The sequence below is a fragment of the Poeciliopsis prolifica genome, unplaced genomic scaffold, assembly GCF_027474105.1.
Source record: "Poeciliopsis prolifica strain line A6 unplaced genomic scaffold, Auburn_PproV2 SCAFFOLD073, whole genome shotgun sequence".
NCBI lineage: Eukaryota > Metazoa > Chordata > Actinopteri > Cyprinodontiformes > Poeciliidae > Poeciliopsis > Poeciliopsis prolifica.
The window spans coordinates 1,587,501-1,610,532 of NW_026562448.1; the positions used below are offsets into that span (position 1 = coordinate 1,587,501).

General features: G+C 46.5%; 1 pseudogene; it reads right to left on the minus strand.

The window, feature by feature from the left end:
- Positions 1-400: 400 nt before the first annotated feature.
- The window catches only part of LOC129352169 (golgin subfamily B member 1-like), a 30,427-nt pseudogene continuing 7,795 nt past the window's right edge, over positions 401-23,032 (minus strand).

The following is a 23,032-nucleotide window of genomic DNA, read 5'->3' on the forward strand; positions in this document are numbered from 1 at the left end:
AAACGTTGTGCTCTAAAAACCCCAGAAAAACGGCTTTGCATGCTAATAAAACATGTATTTTCCTCAATAGTGGCTTTAACTTTCAAGCAGATAAAGAAGCAGGAGTGAAATGTGATCTGATGAACTTTATTATCGTCTTTCTGAGATGAAGGATGAGCTGAAAAATGTCACTTTATTGCACAAAGTTTAACCTCTGAGTCTGTGAGGCGTCGCCAACTCGGAAAAACAGTAAAGAAAATATTCAGTAGTTTCACCTTTTTCCATAAATACATTCGTTTCCGTGTTTCAAACTTTTATACAAGTAATTACAACAACGCAGCAGAACCAGAAAGTTTAGGAGCTGGTTCTGAAATCCCATCTGCTTTCAGGAAACTTCTGATTTCACGGAAATGTAAAACATAAATACATCATGTACAGCCCAGGTTCTGGATACTCATAATACAGGAGGATCTTAAATATCTGTAGATCATTTCAAATGGCACACACTGAGACGAGAGTTTCATCTCATCATCTTCATCATCGTTACCCTGGATGCAGTTTCTCTGCCACCTGTGGCTTTAAAGGGGGCGGTGCTCGTGAGCTTCCATCAGTGCATAGTTGAAGTCAGCATTACGATTGATTATGTGCAACATCAGGCAGGCGGGTGAAGCAGCGGTGGGGTTGAGGATGTGTTCGCTCAGGAAGGCAACAGACGTTCAGTAGTGTCAACGGAGACGGACAAAGGTCCAATCGTCCCGTCTCCTAAAATTACGACTATTCAAGAACTCCAGCTCCTTCCTCTGATTATTAAATTGTAAGAAAACCAAAAGGAGAGTCATGATTAAAGGCTTGTTTTACACGGACATTCAATAATTCAGTTCAACAGAAAAACCTTGTTGCAGCTTCGCTCTCCACAGGTTGACAGAAGCAACGATAAACCAGGGAGCCGCTGCAGGAACTGTGCAGCTGTCTGGGCTTTAAATACTAGTGCAAGTGTCCTGTGACCTGCAGGAGCTCAGAGGGAAGCTGCAGCTCGTGCAGCTCTGCTGGTTTTAGTGTTTTAACACAGAAACGCAGTTAAAAACCACAGGAGGCCCTGAGGGACTCCACTACCAGGTCCCGGTGAGGCACATCAGCACCACCACGTGTATCGTGAGCAGGTAGGCCAGGAAGAAATACCGAGAGCGAGCGCGAGCCGTCAGCAGCCTGGAGAAGTAGAGGCTCCGCCCCCGCAGCCACCGGCGACACGCCACCATGCCACCTTTCACCTGGAGGGGGAGACAAACCATCCATCAGGGAAAAACCACACTGAAGAACTCCACACCAAACTAATGCCAGACCGGATGAGACAGGAGCGGAAAGACCCAACCTGCTGCTGCTTAAACCTCCTGCACTCTGACTTCAATGCAGTGGAATACGGCAAGCCCATTTGTCATATAATCAGTTACAAGGCAAGCCATCTTTAGTCTACACTATTTCTATATTTATTTTCTACTTTTCATACCAGCCATCAGAACAAGCTTCAATGTAATATTATATTTTGACATGTTTTATGATGTTCAAGCAATGATGGAGGTTTAGAGCCAGAATTTATTTTTAATTACAACAAAGTGATAATATTGTGAGAATAAAGTTGATTTAAAACCAGAATAACTTTTTCTCAATTTTTCTACTTTCCTCAGGTTATATTATGACTTTATTCTTATAATTTAAAATGATCTTAGTTCGTTTTATTCTTACTATCAGGAAAATAGCAGCCAGTTTGGTGACAACCCGTTTTATAGATTAATAGCCTGTAGGGGGCGCCGTTCAGGTCAAGCTGGTAGAAACAGCCCAGGACTGGCAGACAGCCCCCTGCTGTGAACACGTTGGTGTTTAACAGGACGGTTCAGAGTGTTTGAGTATTCCTGACCTTCCGTGTTATGAGCGGCTGGTTTGGGTCGAGGCTCAGAGCTTCCCACTCCTCCTCTGCTTCCATCTCGATGCTGAAGTCCCTCTGATTGTCTCTGGACGGGCCGGACGCAGCGCTGAGCAACAGAAACACAGTTTGAAGCTCTGCAGCTTTTCACAGCCGGACTTTGTGGGAGGTCTGTGAACGCCTCACCTCTTCGCTCTGTCCTCCGCCAGCCGCAGCGCCTCTTCTGCGCTCTCTCTCCTCACTCGTTCATCAGCCAGACTCAGCTCCACCTCCAAGAGCCTTCACACACACACACACACACACACACACACACACACACACACACACACACACACACACACACACACACACACACACACACACACACACCAAGGTTGAGTGATTTTACAGATTTTATGAGGAGAGGGTCATGTAGGGGTGAGAAGGAAGATGTGGTCACCTCTCCCGGAGCTGACTGGCCTCTGCTGCCTCCCTGACGGAGTCGCTGCTCCTCTCCTGAGGAGCTCCAGGAGCCACTTCAGCCGAGCCCTGCTGTGTGCAAACACCAGGCTTTACTCCCACATGTCTGCCTTCATGGCGTCAAATGGTGCAAACAAAACATGATGACTTCTGTTGATTTAATTCATCAGGTTTTATCACCAAACATCCAGTTTGTTTGTGGACAGAAGGTGCAAACAAAGCAGAAAAGATTAGTTTGAATCTTTCTGCTTCCATCTGGTGCAGAACAAGCAGCTCTGATCCCAGTGAAGGATGCTGGTGCTGTGGCGGTTTTACCTGGCCCTGGATCTGACTCTCCAGCCAGTGGCAGCGGTTCTGGCTGTCCCTGAGCGTTTGGGAAACGGCCCTCAGCTGGCCTGCGACCGCAGCTTTCTCCTCCACCGCCTGCTGCAGCTACAGAGAGGAAGACGAGTGATGAAGGTGGATGAGAAGCACATCATCTCTCAGAAGATCTGGACTTTGGTTTGACTGGCAGCTGTGACTGGCCTCCAGAGGAGCCGGGCTGCTTCATACCTTGGTGTTGAGCTGGTGGAAGTACTGGTCCCGCTGCTGGATCTCATAAACGCAGCGCTGCAGGTCTCTGTACAGCTGCATCTTCTCAGCCTCCAACCGACTCACTGCTGCCTCCTGGCTGCTCTGGCCTGCCAGCGCAGCCGTTTCCTTCTGCATGAATGGAAAAAAAACAGGATTATTTAGTGTTTTTACTAGAAATTAACTCATATTGTCATAAGGTTAGCTGTAAATAAAAACCCCATAAAGTTCCTCAGTTTTTCATGGCTTTAGGTTCAACTTTTAAGAGTCAGAGGGAACAAGAAAAGGCTAAAAATGACTGAAAAACATTCAAATTCAATGAAACATTCAAAAAAATCATGTGATTGAATGAAGAGCTTGAATTAACAATAATATAAATGTATTTTAGAGGAGCAGCTTACTTTAATGGGAAGGATGTCCTTCCTCTCAGCTTCAGACCTAAACAGCAACAATGAGAAAAATCACACTTAATATCTGTAACTGCACTGACAAAAGCCATGAAGTTAGAAAAAAACTGTTTTTAAAAAGAAGCAGAATGACTTCAGAGTTATTTCCAAGGTTTTCTGAATGAAGAAAACAACAGATTAAAATGAAAACACTCCAATGATTTTCCAGCCCAGAAACAAATCCCACTGAAATTGGATTTTGATCCATATGCAGGATGATGTTTTACCTCAGATGTGCAGAGTTTTGCTGATGGCTGCTGGTGGACTGCTGGAGCTCATCAGATTTCATCTCCTTCACCTGCAGACATAGAATCATGTCACAGATCATCAACAAGACATGCAGAAATATGACAACATAGAAATGAAATCAGGGTAAGTTATGGCATTTGTCAGCATGCCTTTCATTAGACAAACACAACAAATCCATCAAGAATCAGTTCATCAACAAGCAACTAACTGAAAATGAGATGGCAAGTAACAGAACACAGCCAACCAATAGAAAACCAACAATCAATCAATTAAAACCAGTAGAAAACCAACAACAAAACAAAAAGGTAATCAATATAAAAGCAGCTAACAGAAATCCATCAGGCAACCAATAGAAAACCGACAGGCAACCATCAAAATTAAAGCAGGCAACCAATAGAAAACTGACAACCAGCTAACACAAAAGCAACAGGCAACTTTTAGAAAAGCAACAGGCAAGTAACAGCCAATCATAAGGCGACCCACACCGAGCCAGTAGTGAAGCAACATCCAGTCATCCAGCAGTCAAACCCATAGCAAGGTGATGACTCCACTTACCAGTCCATCACTCTCTTCCCCGAAGGCAGCGACAGCTTTTCCTTTTTCCAAGATCGGGCCGAGAACCGTCTCTGCACTGGTTTGTTTGGACTCAGCCGCTCTCTTGGCGCCAGCCAGCTCCAGCAGCCGGTCGCGGTCGTTCTGCAGGCTGGCCATGGATCTGGAGAACGCAGACAGCTGCCTGCTGTAAGCGTTGTTTTCCAGAACCGCCTGCTTCAGCTCTCGTTCCTTCTCTGACAGGGACTTCGATAGTTCATCCAGCAACTTGCTCAGCTCCTCGTGTGCATCTTTGCCCTCTACAGCTTTTAATTTGAGAACCAGGATGTCTCTTTCTTTAGCGTATCCGGCCAGGTCTGAAGACGCGTCCTGCAGGCTGCGCTCTACCTTGTCCAAAGCCGCCTGACTCTGCCGGAGTTCGTCATCGTACCTGTTCCTGAGGGTCTTGAAGTCCTCGATGAGCTGGTCTCGGTCATTCTGCAGAGCAGCCATGGCTTTGCACAGAGACTCATTCTGAGCCTTCAGGTCTTTGTTTTGTGATTTAGCTTCAGCTAACTGCTGCTCCAGCTCCAGCAAATCTTTGGCGAGCTCGGCCACTCTGTGATCTGCCGTCTCACGCTCGTTCATCATCTCCACCTCCGCTCCACGGTGTCCAGCTCACTGTTGTATTTATCTTCAGCTTCAGCAAGTTTTTTGTCAGTCTCATCTTCCAACTGTTGCATTTTGCTTTTGAGCTCATCGACCGAGGCTTTCTGGGAGAGCAGTTTCTGCTGGAGGTCGCTGCATTCAGACGCCTTGGCCGCCACAGCATCCTGCAAAACTGGCAATGACTTTGCCCTCATTGGTTGTGACTCTTTCAGCTTCCAGTTTGGAGACTTTACCCTTCAGGTCTTCATCTCTGCTTTAATTGCATTACTGTCTTCCTGTTTCTCTTGGAGTTCCAGCCGAGAATCTCTGAGAAGCTTATCAGCAGAAGCCTTTTGAATTTCCAGGTTTTTGATCACTGCTGCTTCTGAAGCAGAACCTTCACCTGGTTGTCTTTGAGGGACAGTACCTGATTTAAATCTCGGTAGCGCACCAGCTGAGCCCTGAGCATGGCGTTCTCAGAGTTCAGATCATCCATTGATGCAACAACTTTCTGATTTCATGCTTAAAGCCTTTGCTTGCACCGCCCTCACCATCATGGGAACCGTCTTTGTCCTTCAGCCCCACCTGACTCTGTGCCTCTAGTACTCTGTATTCGGACATCAGCCGCTCCCGTTCGCTCTGCAAGGACACCATCGACTTCTTGAATGACTCGATCTTCATCTCCATCTGTTCCTTTCTTGAACGGATCTGCTCACCTGAATTTCAAGACTTTTGACCTTAGCCTGAAGTCCTCTTATGTCTTTGTCCAACCTCTCCCTTTGGTAGCGTGACGACGTGAGCCTGTCTTCGTAAACAGACACCTGGTTGCGATAGTTAGCCTGCAGTTGCTCCAGGTACCCAGACATCTGGCCATCTTTGCAGGAAAGCAGGGAGGAGATCTCGGCATCTTTGCCCTGAAGGAGTGTTTTCAGTTGAAGTGCAATGCCCAGCTGCTTGTCAAAGTCAGCCTGAATTCTGTCCCGTTCGGTCTGTGAAAGGTGCAGCTGAGCTTCTGTGTCAGCATTGAGCTTCTCCATCTGCTGCAGCCGAGGCTGCAGCTGGGAGAGCTCGTCCTCCCTCTCTGCCAGCTGCCGCTTCAAACCGTTCTTCTCTTTCTCCAGTCTTTCCACTCGACCACTGAGTTCCTTCACCTGAACAGTCATGAGCTCCAAATTCTCACTCACTTCAGCGTTGGTTGCACTTACAATAAACATTTGACGCTGATGAGCAGCGGCAGCAACTGAGTACTCATTCAATGTCCTTTCCAGTCTTAGTTTAGCCACTCGAAGTTCATTGACTTCCTTTTCTTTCTTCCTCAAATCCTCCAGGAACCTGGTGATGGTTGACCCTTGCTCCAGCAGTTGCTGGTCTTTCTGGTGGAGGCTCTTCTGGTACAGATCATCCCAGAGCCTGGAGGTTTCGGCCCCATGCGGAGTGGAAGTCAGAGCAGAAAGCTTGGCCTCGCTGGTCTCAACCGCTCTCCTCAGACTGTTCACCTGGAGATCTTTAGAGTGCAACTCCTGGATCAGTTCATCCACTCTTTCGTTTTCCTTCTCTCTCAGACTCTTCAGCTCATCAACCTGTTGCTGCAGCTGACGCTGAATGAAGGACTGTCTTTGTGCTTCTTCAATATGTTGTGATGATTTAGTTTCCTCTGTCTGTTTAACGTTCTGGGATATTTGAAGAGCCAGCTGCTCCCTTTCAGACTCGCTACTTGTGATCTTTTCCTCTGCCTCCTGCAGAAGCTTCCTGATCTTTACCGACTCGGACTCGAGTCTCTTACTACTCTCCTCCGATGCCGACATCTTCTCAGAGTTCTTCTTCAGCTCTTTCTCCAAATGTTCACAGGTTGACTGTGAACTCTTCAGGGAGCTTTCCAGATCTAGAATCACTCTTGGTACCTGATGCAGTTTTGCTGGAGCTGATTATCTCCTGATGCTTTTCTTTGAGCAGTTCTTGCAGCTCCTTCTTCACGTTCTTGGATCCCTCGCTGCCTCTCTGAACAGTCTTGAGTTTCTCCTCAAACTCTCTAACCAACTTGAGCTGCTCCTGCTCTTTTTCTCGACGGACCTGATCGCTCATCTCCCTGCTCGATGTAAGCTGCGCCATCAGCCGAGCGTTCTGGGCTTGCAGGACGTTGACGGACTCTGTCAACTCGTCGATTCTTTCTGAATTCTTCAGGATCACAGTTTCCAAATATTCGTTCTCGTTTTTCACCTTGTCTGAAGTCTCTTGGGTGTTCTCGAGCTCCTCCTGCAGCAGCGACTTGTCGTCCTCCAGGATTCGGACCTTCTCGTTCAGGCTGATCGTCTCCTGGCTGTGCTTGTTGAGAATGTCTCGCAGCTCTTGGATCCCCTCGTCTCGCTTCCCAGCTGCAGCTCCAGCTCGTTCTGGATTTCCTTTAGTCTTTCAGAAAGAGCCGCCCTCTCCTTCTGCAGCAGATTGCTTATTTCCAGCTGTGCGCTCAGTTCTGTTTTCTGTGCTTCTATTTGCGCTGTCAGTGAGTTATTCAAACTGAGAGCTTCATCGAGCTTCAGCTGCATTTTGTTTGCGTTGTTGTTTGATTCCAAGTGCTTCTCTTCCAGAGAACAACTCGCTGCTTCTAGTTTTTCAGCCAGCTGGATGTTTTCTGCCTGAATCGCTGAGAGTTCTCTCCGAGTTGGGAAACCTCTGCCTCCAGCTGCTGGTTTTTGTCTCTCAGCTCGGACACGGTCATCTCGTGGTTTCCATTGAGCTGTGAGAGTTGCTTTTGAAGATTCTGATTCTCCAACTCCAAGTTCTCGATCTTCTGGCGTTTCTCTTTGGAGAATTTGTGCATCCTCTCTTTAATCCTCTCATTTTCCTCCTCCGCCTCTTGCGCTCGCTTTTCCAGGATCTCCTTCTGGGTCTCCTGATCGTGGATTCTTTTCAGAGCTTCCTGTCGCTCTCTCTTTGCTCCTTCCAACAGCTGCCTCATCTTGTCCATTTCACTGCTCACGTTTTCGTACGCTTGCAGCAGAGACTCGTACTCTTGCTTCAGCTCGGCATGCTTTGACTTCCATTTGGTCAGCTCCTCGGTTTGGGAGTCTTTGAGCGACTCGAGCTGGCAGGAGAAGGCCGTTTCTGCTGGGTGATGCTCTCGATGGTTAACTTCAGACTGTCGCAGGCTGCAGAGAGGCTGCGGTTGTCGTTCAGGATGCGATCAACATCAGCGACCTGCGCGTCTCTTTCTTTGAGGGCAGATGACGCAGAACCTTCCAGCTCCACGTTCTGCTGCTTCAGCTTCAACAGGGTTGACTTCAGATCCAGGAACTCTGCTTCCTTTGCTTCCTGTTGAGCTGAAAGCTTCTCAACGTCTTCCTTCAGCGAGGCGTTTTCCTTCATCAGGTCTTTTCTGGAAACTAAAGCTGCTTGAAGTTTCCTGGTTAGAAGTTTGGTTTGGTTATCTTCTTGGGATCTCTGCAGCCCCTCAGCTTCGGTTCTCATCTTTTCCATTGTGACTTCATGCATTTTGATTTGGTGAACCAGCTGCAGCTCCAGTGAAGTGATGAGTTGATCTTTCTCTGAAACTTGAGTCTGAGAAACTGACAAAGCTTCATCTTTCTCCTTCAGTTTCACCTCAAAGTTTTCTGCACAATTGCAAGAAGCAGCAACTTGTCTCTGTTGACTTCATCCTTCTCCTTTTCATTCTGCTGTTTCAGTGCAGACATTTCACCTTTCAGCTCATTGATGAGCCTGTCCAAGTTGTCTTTATCCTCTTTCAACAACTCCATTTCTTGTTGGATTTTTGTAAAGTTTAGCTCCAGCTTTTCAGTTTCTTGAACCAAAACGTCTTTTTCTTTCTCCGTTTCTGTTAACTTCTTTTGGATTGATGAATACAAACCAACTGCTTCATCCAGTTGTGTTCTCAGCTGATTGCTTTGCTCCAACATGGCTTCCTTTTCTTGCATTAACACGTAAAGCTTTTCCTCGTTTGCTCGCTGCTCTTCCTGGAGTCGGTTCTCAAAGTCACAGTTCGATCTAATAACTCCTGATTCTCCTGATGCCCGGCTCGATATTTCTCCATTCATGGGTTTTCCATTCTATTTCTGCCTGAGCTTTTTCCAGGTCGCTCTGAACTCTCTGCAAAGTCGACTTTAAAGCAGCGTCTCTTTCTTCAACCTGAGCAAAAGCTTCGTTTTATGAACCATTTCAAGAGAAATGCTCTCAAACCTGGACCTGATGGTTTCCAACTCCGTTTCTAGAGACACTTTGACGTCGTGCAGAGATTTGTCCTTCTCCTCGATGAGTCGTCTTAAGGAGTTCACTTCTTCTAGATAAGAGGTAGAGGTTTTCTGGAGCTCCTGCAGTCCTCTGCCTGCAGCTGGTGTTGCGCTAAGAGAGCCTGGTGCTTCTCTTTCAGCTCAGATAGCTCTTGAGTAAGTTTCTTCTCGTTTTCTTGAGCCTTCTTTAGTGTTTCCTTGCGTGCCAGCAGTGCAGCCTGGGCCTTTTTCTGCAGAGCAGCTTTTTCTTGCTTCATCTGAGTCAGCTCCATCTCCAGACCTGCAGCAGCGGAGGAAGACTTGTCCTTCAGCTCGTCCTGGAACGTCTTTGTTTTGTTCTGAAGCTCCTCTAGTTTATGCATCAAATTGTTTCTTTCTCGTTCGATGTCTTCTGCTCTGGACTGAAGCTCCTCAATGACAGAGTTTTTCTCCTGTACTTTTTCTAAAGCGTCACACAAGGTCTCCTCTTTCTCCATTAATGTGCTCTGCAGCATCTGAGTTTCGGATCGTAGCTGCTCTGCAGCTGCTTTGTGTTCAAGTATCTCTGCGTCAAGAACAGAAATTTTTTCTTCATACGTTTGTTTCATTTCATTCAACTTTTCTTGCAAAACATAAATTTTATTGTTCTGTCCTTCTTCCTTTTGCTTCTCGTACTCATCGATCCTTTTCAGCAAATCTTTTCTCACAACCAGAGCAGCTTGAAGTTTCTTCTTCATGGCTTCCTTCTCTTTGGATGCAGCAGCAAGCTCCTTCTGCAGATCCTCCGTTTCCTTTGTGAGCTGAAGCTTCTCAGAGTTCTCCTTCTGAAAACATGAAAGTTGTTCCTGTAGCTGCAGAGAAATGTCCTGCTGAGCGCGCTCCAGGTTCTCCAGCTGCGCTGACAGGGAGGCGTTTCCTCAACCAGCTTCAGCCTCTCGTTTGAGCGGACTCGATGAGCTGAGCGATGGAGGCGTCTTTATCCTTCAGCTGCTGGCTGAGAGAGGAGAGCAGCTCCTTCTGCTGGCTGACCTGGAGGCTCATGCAGCTCATCTGTTCATCTAAGGTCGTGTTCTTCTGCAGCTCTGCATGAAGCTGAGCCTGTAAATTCTCCAGAGCTTCCCGTTCTTCTCGTCGCTGCTCCTTTGATTCTGCAGCTGTGCAGCAGTTTCAGCCAGGTCTCTTTTCACAGCATTCATCTCATCTTGATGACTCTCGTGTGCCTTCCTTATCAAGTCGTGCAGTGATGATTCTTCTTGGTTGAATCTATCAGAAGAGTCTGTTTCAGTGTTGTTTTTCAGGATTCTTCGCAGCTCGTCTTCTGCAGCTGATAGCGACTGCTGCAGGCGCCGGTTCTCATCCTCCCGCTCCCGGATGGAAGCCAGAACTCCCTCCAGCTGAACTCTGGATGCAGATGCCTCCAGCTCTTTAGCGCTCAGCTGGTCTGAACCTTGCATGACTGCAGCTGACGCCTCTGCTAGTTTGTCCTGCAAACCGTCTAAGTCTTCCTTCAAAGCATTAACTTTAACATCTTTGGCTTTCATGTCAGTTTTGAGACGTTCTAGCTGCTCTGTGAGCAGACTCTTGTCCTGCTTCTCCCTGTCCAGCAGCAACAGCCACTCCTTCTCAGAGTCCTGCAGAATCTGCTCTTTTTTGTATGTTTTCTTTCAACTGAGACAGTTCTTCGTCTTTGGCACTAACCTTGGCTTGTAGGCTCTGTTTTTCCTGCAGCTCCCGATGCCGGCTCTGCTCCAGCTCTTCCCTCTCCGCCTGCAGCTTGCGGTGCTCCTCCCTGGACAGCCGCAGCTCCTCGCTCAGACTCTTGTTGCGCTCTTCCAGTTTCTGCATCTCTGAAAGCAGCTGCGCCGCCTGCTTGGCCTGAGCGCCGAACTGGTTGTTAATTGCGTGAAGAGCCATCTCTCTCTGCTCCAGGTTCTCGGTCAGAGTTCATCTGCTCTGCGACCTGAAGATGTTGGGATTTAAGTCTTTCTATTTCGACCGTCAGCTGAGTTACACTTGCCTGATGGGATGCGAAGGCGTCCTCTTCTCTTTGGACAGGCTGGAGTTCAAGGCTTGGCTTCTGTCCAGCTGGTCCCTGATCAGAGACACTTCAGTCCTCAGAGTCTCCACAGTGGATTCTGCCGCCTGGCGCCCTCTGCTGGAATCGTCTATTTGTGCTCGAAGGTCGTCGACCTCCTCTGTCCGTTCAGCGAGGCGCTTCCTGACGTCCTGCAGCTCCTCCAGGGATTGGGCGTACTTTTCCTGTAGGTTGGTGAAGGCGCGCTGCGTCTCCTCTGCTGACCTCTTCAGGTTTTCAGACTCGGCAGACAGCAGCTGGTTCTGACTCTGCAGCTGGGACACCATCTCTGTGCTTTCCATGAACTGCGACTTGAAGAGCGAAGCCTCGTCGGCTCTCCTCTGAGTTTCCTCCACAGACCGGGATCGCTCCAGGAGGGCAGCGTCTTTTGTCCAAGGCCGCCCTGAGTCGTTCCGCCTCAGAGGCCTGGACCTGCAGGGAGCTGCTGAGCTGGAGACGGATTCCTCCAGGTGAGAGATCCTCTCTTTCAGGCTGTCGCACTCGGCCTCTTTGCCTTGCAGATGGGAGTTGAGGTTCTCCACGGTGGCGGTCGAGTGACTCTGATACTCGAGGCTCGACTGCTCCTTCTTCTCCAGGGCGTCTTTCAGCACACCTAACTCAGAGGTCAGAGTTTCTACCTGACCTCTGAGGTTGGAGGTTGTATCCTGCAGCTCTGTCAGCTGTTTTTGCAGAGTGTCGTTGTGATCTTTGATCTGCTTCAGCTGCTGGTCCTGCTGCTGGATAAAAGCCTGCAGTTTCTCCAGGTTTTCATCCTTTTCTGCATGGTGGATCATCATCTCCGCCTCTGACTGGACATCTCTGAGCTCCTTCTCTCTGTCTGAGAGTTCTGCTCTCAGACTGCCAATGAGCTCCAGCTCTCTCGCCATTTTCTGCAGCTCAGCCTTCAGCCTGCAGTTCTGGTCAGTCAGCGCCTGCATGCTGTCCTTGAGGTCGGTCACCTCGGCCTTGCTCTGCTGCAGCTGCTGCTCGTTCTCTGCAGAGAGTTTCTGCAGGGAAGCTTTTAAACTGGAGATCTCCGCCTCCATCTCTGCGGCGCTCTGGTTCATGGCTCCGATCTGACTGCTGAGTGAAAACACTGACTCGCCGCGTTTCTTCAGCTCCTCTCTCTGACTCTGGAGCTGGTGAGCGACTTCCTGGAAGGCCTGCTCTTTCTGCTCCAGCTGCTGTCGGATCTCACACGTTTCTCTCCTGACCGACTCGGCTTCTTCCTGCAGCTTCGACGCCAGCCCTCTCTGAGTCAGGAGCTCGTCCTGATGAACTCGACATTCCTCTGCCGTCTGGTTGAGCGTCGAGTCTTCTCCATCAGCGCGGCCTTCAGAACCGAGCCCTGCTCCTGCAGCATGGACACCGTGTCCTGCAGCTGCAGCAGCTGGTTCTGCCGGGCCTCCAGCTGGGTTCTCAGCTCAGAGACGGTTTTCTCCGTGTCTTTCAGCTGACTGACCTGCGCCTGTAAACTCTGGAGGTGTTCCTCCGTGTCCCGCAGCGTTCTGGACAGACGAGCGCATTCGTTTGTCTTCTCCAGCAGACCTGCAGAGTTTGACTCTTGGCTTTCTGTCAGGATCTTCCTCAGCTCCTCTTTCTCATCCGTCAGAGCGCTGACTGTTTTCTGATTGTCTTGGAGTTGTTTTTCGAGACTGGAAGCTTTTTCCTGGAGGAAACTTTCTCAGCTGATAAGTCAGAAACCAGTTGGATGTTGTTCCCTAACTCTTCCTGTAATCTCTGATTATCAGCTGTCAGATTGATAATCTGAGTCCTGATCTGGGAGTTCTGCTCTGCAGAAGCTTCCAGTTGTTGGGTAAGCTCAGAAACAGTCCGTCTTTGTTGAGAAATCTCTTTTTCTTTGGATTCGCAGGCGAGGCGGAGGTTGTGGTTTTCCTCGGTGAGAGTCTGCAGGTGGAAATTTAAATCATCCAGTTGAGTTTTCCTCGACTCCGCCTCAGATTCCAGTTTCCTGGTATTTTCTCTGAAGACGTTAACCTGGTCGTTCAGAGACTTCACCGCCTCGTTTCTGTCGTTCAGCTGGTCTTTGTGGGTTCGACACGTTTCCTCCTGCTCTTTAAGTCGTTGCTTCAGCTCAGAAAGCTCCTGGTTCAGGGATGCAGCTTCAGCTTCCAGCCGCGTCTCTTCTTCTTCCTTCTGTTTCAGCGTCCGGTCCTTCTCCATCAGCCCAGACTTCAAGCTGGACTCTTGTTCTCGAAGCAGAGACAGCGTCTCCTCCAGCTGCGTCAGCAGACTTTGTTGCGTTTCGGTCTTGGACTGAAGCTCAGCGGCGGTTCGATCCGTTTTCTCCACCTGCAGCCTCATCCGGGTCGCCTCCTCCTCTTTCTCCCTCAGCGCCTCCAGCAGACGGCTGCACTCGTTGGTTTTTTCCAGCAGGAGCTCTGAGTTGGAGTTGTTGCTTTGCTCTATGACGTGGTTTAAATCCTCTCTCTCTCTGCAGCCCCTGAATGACTCTGTCGCTGTCAGAAAGCTGCGTCTCCAGCGCAGATATTCGGGCCTGGAGGGAATCTCTCTCGGCCGTAACTTCTGAAACGGCTCTGATGCGTTCGCTTGCTTCCAGCTGCAGCTTGTCTCTGTGTTGGGTGATGACCTCAAGCTGCTCCTGCAGACTGCCGTTAAGCTGGAGAGCAGATGTAACTTTTCATGGAGCTCGTCTGTTTGGCGTCTCTGGAGCTCCAGATCTTCGTTCAGCCCTTTAAGTTTTACCTCCAGCTCTTGTTTTTGAGTCTCTGTGCTTCTTAAGATCTCCTCGACTTTGGAGATGCCTTCAGTTTTATTTTGGATCTCATTGTTCAACCTCGCCTTCTCTGAGTTAAACTTCTGCTTCTCCTCTTCCACCAGTTTATCTGCTGCCTGATTTGGTCTTCCAGAGATCTTATTGCTTCAAGTTTCTCCTCTAATCTACTGGATAATGTCTCAACCTGGTTGCCGTATTTCTCCAGCTGAGCTAAAAGTTTGTTTTGCTCGTCTTTAGAGGATTTCAGCTCCTTTTCCTGAATCTGTTCTTTATCCTTCATCTCCTGCTGCAGTTTTTCGCTCACCGTGTTTTCGTCCTTAAGCTGCAGGATCTTTTCTTCGGACTCCTGCAGCCTTTGTGCTGAAATGTTGAGCTGCTCCTTCAGGGAGGAGATGTGAGTCTCACATTCGGAGAGATGATTCCTTTGGCTCACGTTCAGCTTCTGGATGTCGCCTCGCAGCTCCTGGATAGTTTTCTTGTTGCCTTCGGCCTGCTTCAGCAGGTGCTCCACCTCGGCCGCCTTAGACTCTTCTTCCTCTTTGGTTTTCTCCAGCTCCGCCTCGGCATCCTTCAGCTTCCCCATCAGCTCTGTGATTTTGCCGTTCAGAGTTTGCTGGTCAGAGTTCTGCGAGTCCCTGATGACCGCAGCTTCTCGCTCAGCCTTCCTCAGAGCGTTCTCCACCTGGACCAGGCTCTCCTCTTTTTCCTTGACCTCCTGCTTCAGCAGGCCGAGCTGCTCGGCGTACTCGGCCATGTTCCCGGCCAGGCCGGATATCTCTCTGTCCTTCTCCAGCAGAACGTCCTTCAGACTGTCGATTTCGCGCTCGCAGCTCTGGAGGTCGTGGATCAGCTGGGCTCGCTCCTCCAGGTGAGCCGCGTTGAGCTTGTCCAGCTCCTCACTGGTCTGGTCCAGCTCCGCTTGGAGGCTTTCCATGGCAAACTCTTGCTTTTGGGCCTGAAAACAGTTTCAAAAATAAGTTTTAAGTTATTACGCTCAATTCATTCAAGAAATGACACAAAAACACTGAAATGATCAGATCATTACAGATCATTTGTGAAATTAAACGCATCTTAAAGCAGCTGCATTATTTCAAATCGAAAAGTTTGAAAAATCGTAATTTATGACCGAAGTAATAATCATAATATAAATACAATGCAAGCAGTCTTAACAAAGTTTAGTTAATTTCTATATCATAAATAAGATTGGAAGCTTTCCTCAAAATTAGAAAGACTGGAAAACATTTGAATCCACCAAAACCACGTGTGTTTGGATTTGATTAAGTCAGAAAACGACAACAAGAAAATTCCTCCTGGAGTAAATCTATTCAAAACTACAAGCAGAGGAATAATCCGGGAGTTTAAAGCTGAAACTGCAAACCGACATGTCGGGGTCACCATGTCGCCACAACAACCTTTAGATCATTGATGTCCAAACCGTTTCACCAGAGAGCCACGGAAATGCAATCATCTTTATTAAAAACTCCCAAATAACCAAGCATGTTATAGTGAAACATGTGGCTGTTTCAAACTGTAAATATGAAACAAAATTTTGTAGATTTGCCAAAACAAACCAGAATGCAGCAAAAAGAAAAGAGAAAATAACGTTTCCGCCCAACCACTGCAAACGTAAAGATGTGGAAACGAAGATCTGAAACTCCAGAGGACCCATGATGCTGCGGGCTTCTTATCATGAACATTAATAAAATATCTGGCAGGAAGCTGTTAACGGGTCTTTGGGATTTCGGCAGGAAATGATGCAAAACAAATTAAATCACCTTTCTCTGCAGCATCTCAGTCTGAGAACAACAGACAAGCCAGAAACTCTGAACCATCTAAAGGTTGAACCAACGGCTGTGGAAAATACTCAAACTGGACTTTCCTAAACTTCCCAGCATAAAATAGTGCAGCTGCAATGAAAGATGAACTGATTGAGACACATCTGTATCAGAGGACTCAATAAGCGTGGAGGATGCTGCGTTTTTCGCTCTGCTGGGACAAACCTTCTCCTTCAGCGCACTCAGCTTCTGCGCCAGATCTGCTGCTTCAGTTTTCAGTTCAGAGCTCTGCTTCTCCGAGCTGCTGCATCTCTTCGTCACGTTTTCCAGCTGTAAGAAGGAATCCAAACATGAACGCTGCAGGCTGAGGAGACGCGTTGGTTCCTGAGAGGTGCAGCAAAGCTTGGGTTCTTACGCTGTGCTCGGTCTGGAGGAGCTTGTCGGAGAGCTCTTTGACCTGGGTCTCCTTCTGGCTCAGCGTTTCTCTAAGGCTGTCGATGAGCTCCAGCTTCTCGGACGTCTTGGCCAACGTGTTCTCCTTCTCAATCAGGGAACTTTCCAGGCTCTCCTGGGTGTCTGTCAGCCTGCACAGGCAAAAAACTAACTTTTTATGGTCATTCTGTCTTGCTGGAGTAATTATAGTAGTAATGTAAATCAGGACTGTTTTTATTGAAGGTGATCAGACGCCAGCCCATGCATATGGAAAGCAGTTGTATCATTTTCTGTCTGAAGCCTGAGCCGTTAGCAGCGTGTTACCCTTTGAGCTGCTCGGTGAGGCTGTTGACCAGCAGCTGATGTTTCTCGGTGTCTCTGCTGTGCTGGCTGCGCATGTTGGCCAGCTGGCTCTGCAGCTTCTCTGTCTCATTCTGTGGTCACAGAAACAAAGAAAACGGACAAATTACCATAAAGATCACAGGATCTTAAGTTCAGCTCAGCAAACCTAAGAGGCAGCAGCGTTTCTGTTGCAGATAAAAACAGGAAGACGTTCGTGTTTAAAGGTTTGATTAATCCACCTGATACTTTAGTGGCACAATAAGAAACTTTGATCTGCTGCAGTTTAGGAGAAACTAAGTTATTTCTAAGTATTTATCTGTGCTTTTATACATGAAGCTAATTCTGTCTTAGGAAAATAATTGAACAGATCAACATATTTAGCTTCAGATAGATTTTTATGGTCTGTTCCTTGCGGTGGCTCCATCATATGAACGTATTTAAAACAAAGAAGAAATTGTTAATTATATTTTAGCATTATGTGTTTCAGTTCCTACATAATTGGTGCCCAACGTGGGGAACCCGACCCGAAGCAGGTCGAAGCTAAAGAGAAAATAGATGAAGCTAAATCCAGGTTGCCAGAACCAGAACTTTCCATCTCCTTTACAGTGATGCAGTTCTCTGTGTTGGTTTATCGTATCCAGCTCATTTCCATCCTGTGCCGCAGTACAACGGTCAGTAATGATGAGGTGTGACACCGAGTGCGTCAGCTCTGCATGTCTGTGGTTAACCAAGCACACCAACCACACCGTTAGCCACCACCGCCAGAGGTGCCCTCCAGCGCACACCAAAACGTGAGCGACCCAACACACCTGAGAGACCCAACATGGCTGCTCTTCTTCATCTACATCAAACGTCACCTGTGTTACAAGGGTTCAACATGCAGTTCACCAACTTATTCATCAGTGGGTCGTTTATATCGAAGGTGGTCTTTAAGGAGGAGAGCGGTTGTTAAAGGCGAAGCTGCGATGCGGGGAGCAGGAGCGTACCTGTAGCGCCTCTATCGGGCCTGCAGCTGCAGCCGGTCCTCCAGGTCCTGGCACCGCTCCTCCAGGCTCAGGATCTGCTCCTGCAGCTGGTTCCTCTCCAGCTCCAGCTCCTCCACGACGGAGCGCAATCCATCTGCAACCGTCAGGAGGCTCAGTCAGAGTCGGCAACGTAAGGAGAATAAACACGAGCAAGTGCATCACAACTAAAACTTCATTTACTAAGATTCCAAATGATAACGTAGGAAAGAGATGTGCAGCAAAAGAAAATAAAAATGGTAAAATAATATTTGTTTCAAGGAAAACCCTTTGAGGTGTCATCTAATTTTCAAGGGATCATATTTCATTAAAAAAAACGTTTAAAAATAGAAACAATGTGTTATTTAAAAATGATCGATACTCTAATATTTTAAAAAACATTTAATAATTTAATTTTAAAACTTAATCATTTAAAATATCCAAGGTAAATTTAAAAATAAGTTTTAATTACATTATAATCACATATCTATTTTCTAATATTTTGAATTTTAAATTAAACTGTAATTATAATTAAATTTTAAAATAGTTTCAGAATAAATAATTATAGTTATTTTTAAAAACATTTTAAAATAATTAATACATTTTAGTGTCATAAACATTTATTTAATTTTGAGAATAAATCACAAAGAAAATGTTTAAAACAAAATAGTAAGTCCTGTTTATTTAATCATTTCTGATTAATGAATCCACATTAACATATCGACCACTTTCATGTTAAAAGGGTGAAGGATGGACTGGGACCAACATGTTTTATTCAGGGTGAAACAACTTTTAAGTTTGTTTCTTTTAAATCACCAAAAATTACATCAGTTTTCAATCTAAAAAATCTATTAAAAATCTAGTATTGATTTTCTGTAATCAACCATTTGGAGATAAAAACTGATGCAATTTTTGGTTCTGTGAGTAAAACAAACCTGGAAGCAGGTGAAGGAGGAACATCGTGCAGAAACACCAAAAAACACCAACCTTACCGCAGATGGACGACATTTTCCAGCCACATTCATACGGATCTCACTTTAACTGAGACACACAAACACTCGCAGCTCAACCAGCATGCACATGTCTGAGAAATTAAAATCTTAAAACTGATGACATGATGAGGCACAGACTGCGCCGGCTGCTACAGCAGACATCTGTAAACCACAAAAACACAAAAACCAGAGATCCCAGTGGTTTTTACCAGGCCAGACGGGGAATGAGCAGCCAGTCATCCAACATCGTGTTATGGAGAAAACAAAACAAGCCAAAGGAAACGGAAGCTTCCCACAGTGCAGATGACTGAGTGCATGCCGGCGGAAAGCTGCCCAGCGGGTCTCACACCTGTGTCGGGAGTACTGTACTCGGGCCACCAACCTCCCATGTTCTCCCTCCATCGGGGTCGTGCTCTCCGAGGTGCTGCCCGGGTTCTGGAAGGACGCCTGGCCGTCAAACTCAAAGTCCTCCTGAAAACAGAACATTCATATTATAAATCCACCCCGTTGTGTGGCTGCAAAGCAAGCCCACACCATCAACCCTCCACCGCCGTGCTCCACAGGCGGAACAATGAACCGAGGCTGAACTGCTGGGTTCGTGGTCCAACACGTCCTTCGTCCAGATGCAGCTGTGCTAACTTAAATCCTGCTGCCATCTTGCTTCTCGCAGCCATACTGGCTCAGAGTCATGACCTTTGACCTTAACCCGGCTAACTGAGGCCTGTAGAGTGAGAAATGGTGGAGGAACTCCTGAGAAGACTGGCGGCTGTCTGAGAGGTTTTCCTTTTGGGAATAATCCTCCTCTCTGCAGAATGATGGACAGGCAATTTGGAGATGACCTTTGACCCTTCCCAGATTGTTGCTTCTCAACATCTGTGTTGAGTTTCCAGCTGCTGCAGAATCAGTTAATCCTTGAATCTGATCAGCAGCAACTTGCAGCTTTTTCCCCATTTAACATTTGCAGATTTGAGCGTCTCTAAGGAAGCTGGAAAACGTTGCTAAAGGGTTAATAGAGCAACAAACTGCAGTTAAAATAAATAAAGTGGAACCATCTGCCTGGAAAATACATAATACTCTATTACTGTATTAGATATTTCTAATACTTTTAATGTTATTAAACATTTAATCATTTGATTTTAAAGATTAATAATCTTTAAAATCAAACGGCAAGAAAAATATTTCTGAACACAATTTATTAAAATTTACAATATTGAATATCATTTGCATAAACATTTAGTCATTTAATTTGTAAAAGTCTTATGAATCAGAAAGGATGATTTAAAATCCTTTCTGATTCATATAAACAGAATAAATTGAACTGGCACCAACCTGCAGGCTGCGATGGGCCGGAGCTAGCAGCTTCTTGGCCCCGGGTCGGCCCAGCCCCCGAGCTTGAGCCAGCTCCTCCTCCAACTGCTGCTGCCGGGTGGCCAGAGCTGGATCGGAGCAGCCAGGAAAGAACCAGTCATCCTCAATCAGTTTTGTGCCACAGGGGAAAGGGGGGAGGAAGAGTTTGTGGATGGAAGTGAACATTAAAGTGGACAGATGAGCAGAAGCGTGACGATGTGGATGGTGTTTGGTGGTGAAGGACATGGAAATCACACACAGAAAAAGCTTTTTCTAAGAGTGGAAACACTGAGCGAAGAGGAGAGGTGAAAGAATCAGGGTGGAGAAACATATGGATTTCTGTCTGCAACACTTCATGAAGAGACACACTGCTCAAAGCCATGCACACCTCATTTGCATCGCAAAGGAAAACAGCATCCAAACATGTGGGAGACGGAGGGTACGAGTGGCAGTGGGAGGGAGGACAGAGCCCGTCTTTATGAGTCACATTTAAAAGCCGACGCTTCACTGCAGAAAACGTGAAATCTGCGCAGATCTGAGAGCCTCAGGACGGAAGCAGAGCGGCGTCCAAACCATCGCCGCAGACGGTCCCATCCGTTTTGTGCAGACAGGCTGCTTAGTGGGTGGAGGGGAGAAAAGGTGGAGGGCAGCTCCAAGCAGAGGTGAGGCAGAAAGGGGACACAGTGTGTTCAGCGCTGATTAGTGTGTGCACAACAAGCAGAGTAAGGAAGAGAAGGAAAAGTTCCCAAAATCAGATGAGGTAAATGATTCAGTCTGCTCAGCGTCAGAAAACGACTCCAGTTTATCTCAGGGCGATTTTATGTGGCTGACCAACACAAAGTAATGCAGATTGCAAAACGGAAAGAAAACGATGCACAACAAAGTCATAATACTAAAATAAAGCTGTGATATTATAAGAATAGTTATAATAATGTGAGAACAAGTTTGGGATGCCATTCTGTTCTGTGTAAGTCTTTCAATGACTTTGTAGTTTCTGATGGCTGCACAGATTTTATTGAGGTTCATCAGAGTAAAGGGGCCAGAACACAAATAGATGAGATTTCTGATTTTTAAACAAGTATTTGTGTTGCATTTTGTGTTGGTCTGTCACAAAGATTAACAATAAGATAAATAAGATATTTTTACATCTGAAGTGTTTTTCAAGGCTGCATGTTAGAACAGAACACGCTCCAACTGCGCTTAAATGATGCAGAAATCTTAAAACCAGTGACCTCTTCCTCTTAATTACTGTTATAAAACTCAATATTTGGTCCTCAGTGACTGAAAATGCCTCAATTAAACACCAATCTGCCCGTTAGTAAGGATGAAAGTGAAGGATCTCCGTCTGAAGCATTTTACTCCTCAGTTAGTGCAAATCTTCCCAAACACTGAGCTGAAGCTGAGACCAGGACACCACTGCTGCAGCGCCACCATGAGAATCCAGACCAACAGAAAAACCGCCACAGAGGACAAGAAGAGAGGGAAATGGTGTACAAACAGAGGAGACCAAACGACAGACTCTGCAGCGCGGCCCGTCTCTGCTCTGCCTGAAGCTCAACCCTGTAAAGCCGAGAGGAGCTGCAGGCAGCGCAGGGAGCAGCAGCTGCGCTGGAGGAGTGGAGGAGCCTGCATGCACAAAACTGATGGGAAACCGTTCTGAGTGGCTGCTCCCATCCCCGGAGCAGGGGGCTGGAGAGGGAGGCGGTCCGCGAGACGGAGGCAGCGCGCACTAACTCAGATCTCCCACATGACGACGGAGAGGACAGGGGAAATAAAGAAACAGAAATGATGTTCAGTCAGACAACAGAGGGCAAGAAACAAAAACACTCCACAGACTCATTGAGACACGATGGCTGCAGCTGGAATGAACCTGCAGGTGTCCAACTCATCTTCACTTTGGGCCAAATCAAGGTCATGAATGTTCTTAAAGGGCCGGATGTAGCAGAACGTTTTGATAAAATCCATTATTAAACCGTTAACATATTAATAAACAGATGTTTCTTCATTAAGTACCTCTTAAAATTAAATAGTATTTAACATCTTTTCACACTGATCAGTCCATCCAGGATTCCACCTACAGGTGGGAGTCTGCATTACATTTAGAGCTGCAACTGCCAAATATTTAAGGAATCGATTCTATCAATTATTCTGACGATTAATCAGATAAAGAAATTATTACATTCTGCAGAATTCTTTACTCAATATTAGAAATACACTAAGAGAGGAAAATAATCAATTTCTTCATTAAAATAAGGATATAAACTTTATATTTTCTAAATTGCAATAACAGAAATTCCTTTAGTGAACACTTGATCAGCTGTAGATCAACTAATTTTTAGATTCACCAATCAATAATGGGATGGAAAAAGGTGCTTCATATTTTTATTACATAACTTGAACCAGTTGAAGCTCAAACTGGAGAAGTTCTGGATAGAAAACATTTACAGTAAAAGGTTTATTTACATATAATAGATGCTTTTTCTGTGTTCAGTTTTTTAGAGTTTGTGTAACTGAGTTAACAATTAACCGATTATTAAATTAGCCAATTATCTTAATAATTGTCTAATGAATCCTATTAACAGTTTCAGCTCTAAACACAATGTTTAAGGCATTTTTACAAAAATCTCACAAGTGTATATTACTGAGATAAAAATAATCAGCTGATTTTTTGCATAAATTTTCACAAAAAACTGGAGGGACTAATTGACGTAGTTTGGTGTTTTTCTGTGCTTTTTGGTGTTTTTCTGTTTTTATGGTGTTTTTCTGTGTTTTTGGGTTTTTCTGTGTTTTTCTGTGTTTTTCTGTGTTGTATTTGTTGCTGCCTCTCGGCCAGGACTGCCTGACAAAGAGGACTTCTCATCAGAAAGGTTTTTAATTGATAAACTTCTCAACTGAAATGGATTTTTATCCGTTTTACCAGGATAAAATAAATAAAAACATAAAACGTTTGGCGGGCCAGATTTAGAGCGACATAGAGGTGAATCTGGCTTTAATGAGACTAAAATAAAACCATGAGAGCTGCCGAGTTATGGAAGATGACGGAGCAGATTACATGTGCATGAGGATGAGCAGAAGGATCCGGTTCTGGTTCCTATCCTGCAGCTGCTGTCTCACCCTCTCGCTCCTCCTCCAAGTGGCTGATCCGCAGCACCAGGGCCGCCCTCTCCTCCCGTTCCTCCCGGGCTCGGTCCCGGGCGCTCGCCGCCTCCACCACCATCTCCTGCCACTCCAGCACCTTGCTCTGGGTGTCGTCGGCGCTGCCGGACTCGCTGGCCTGCAGACAGACGGTAG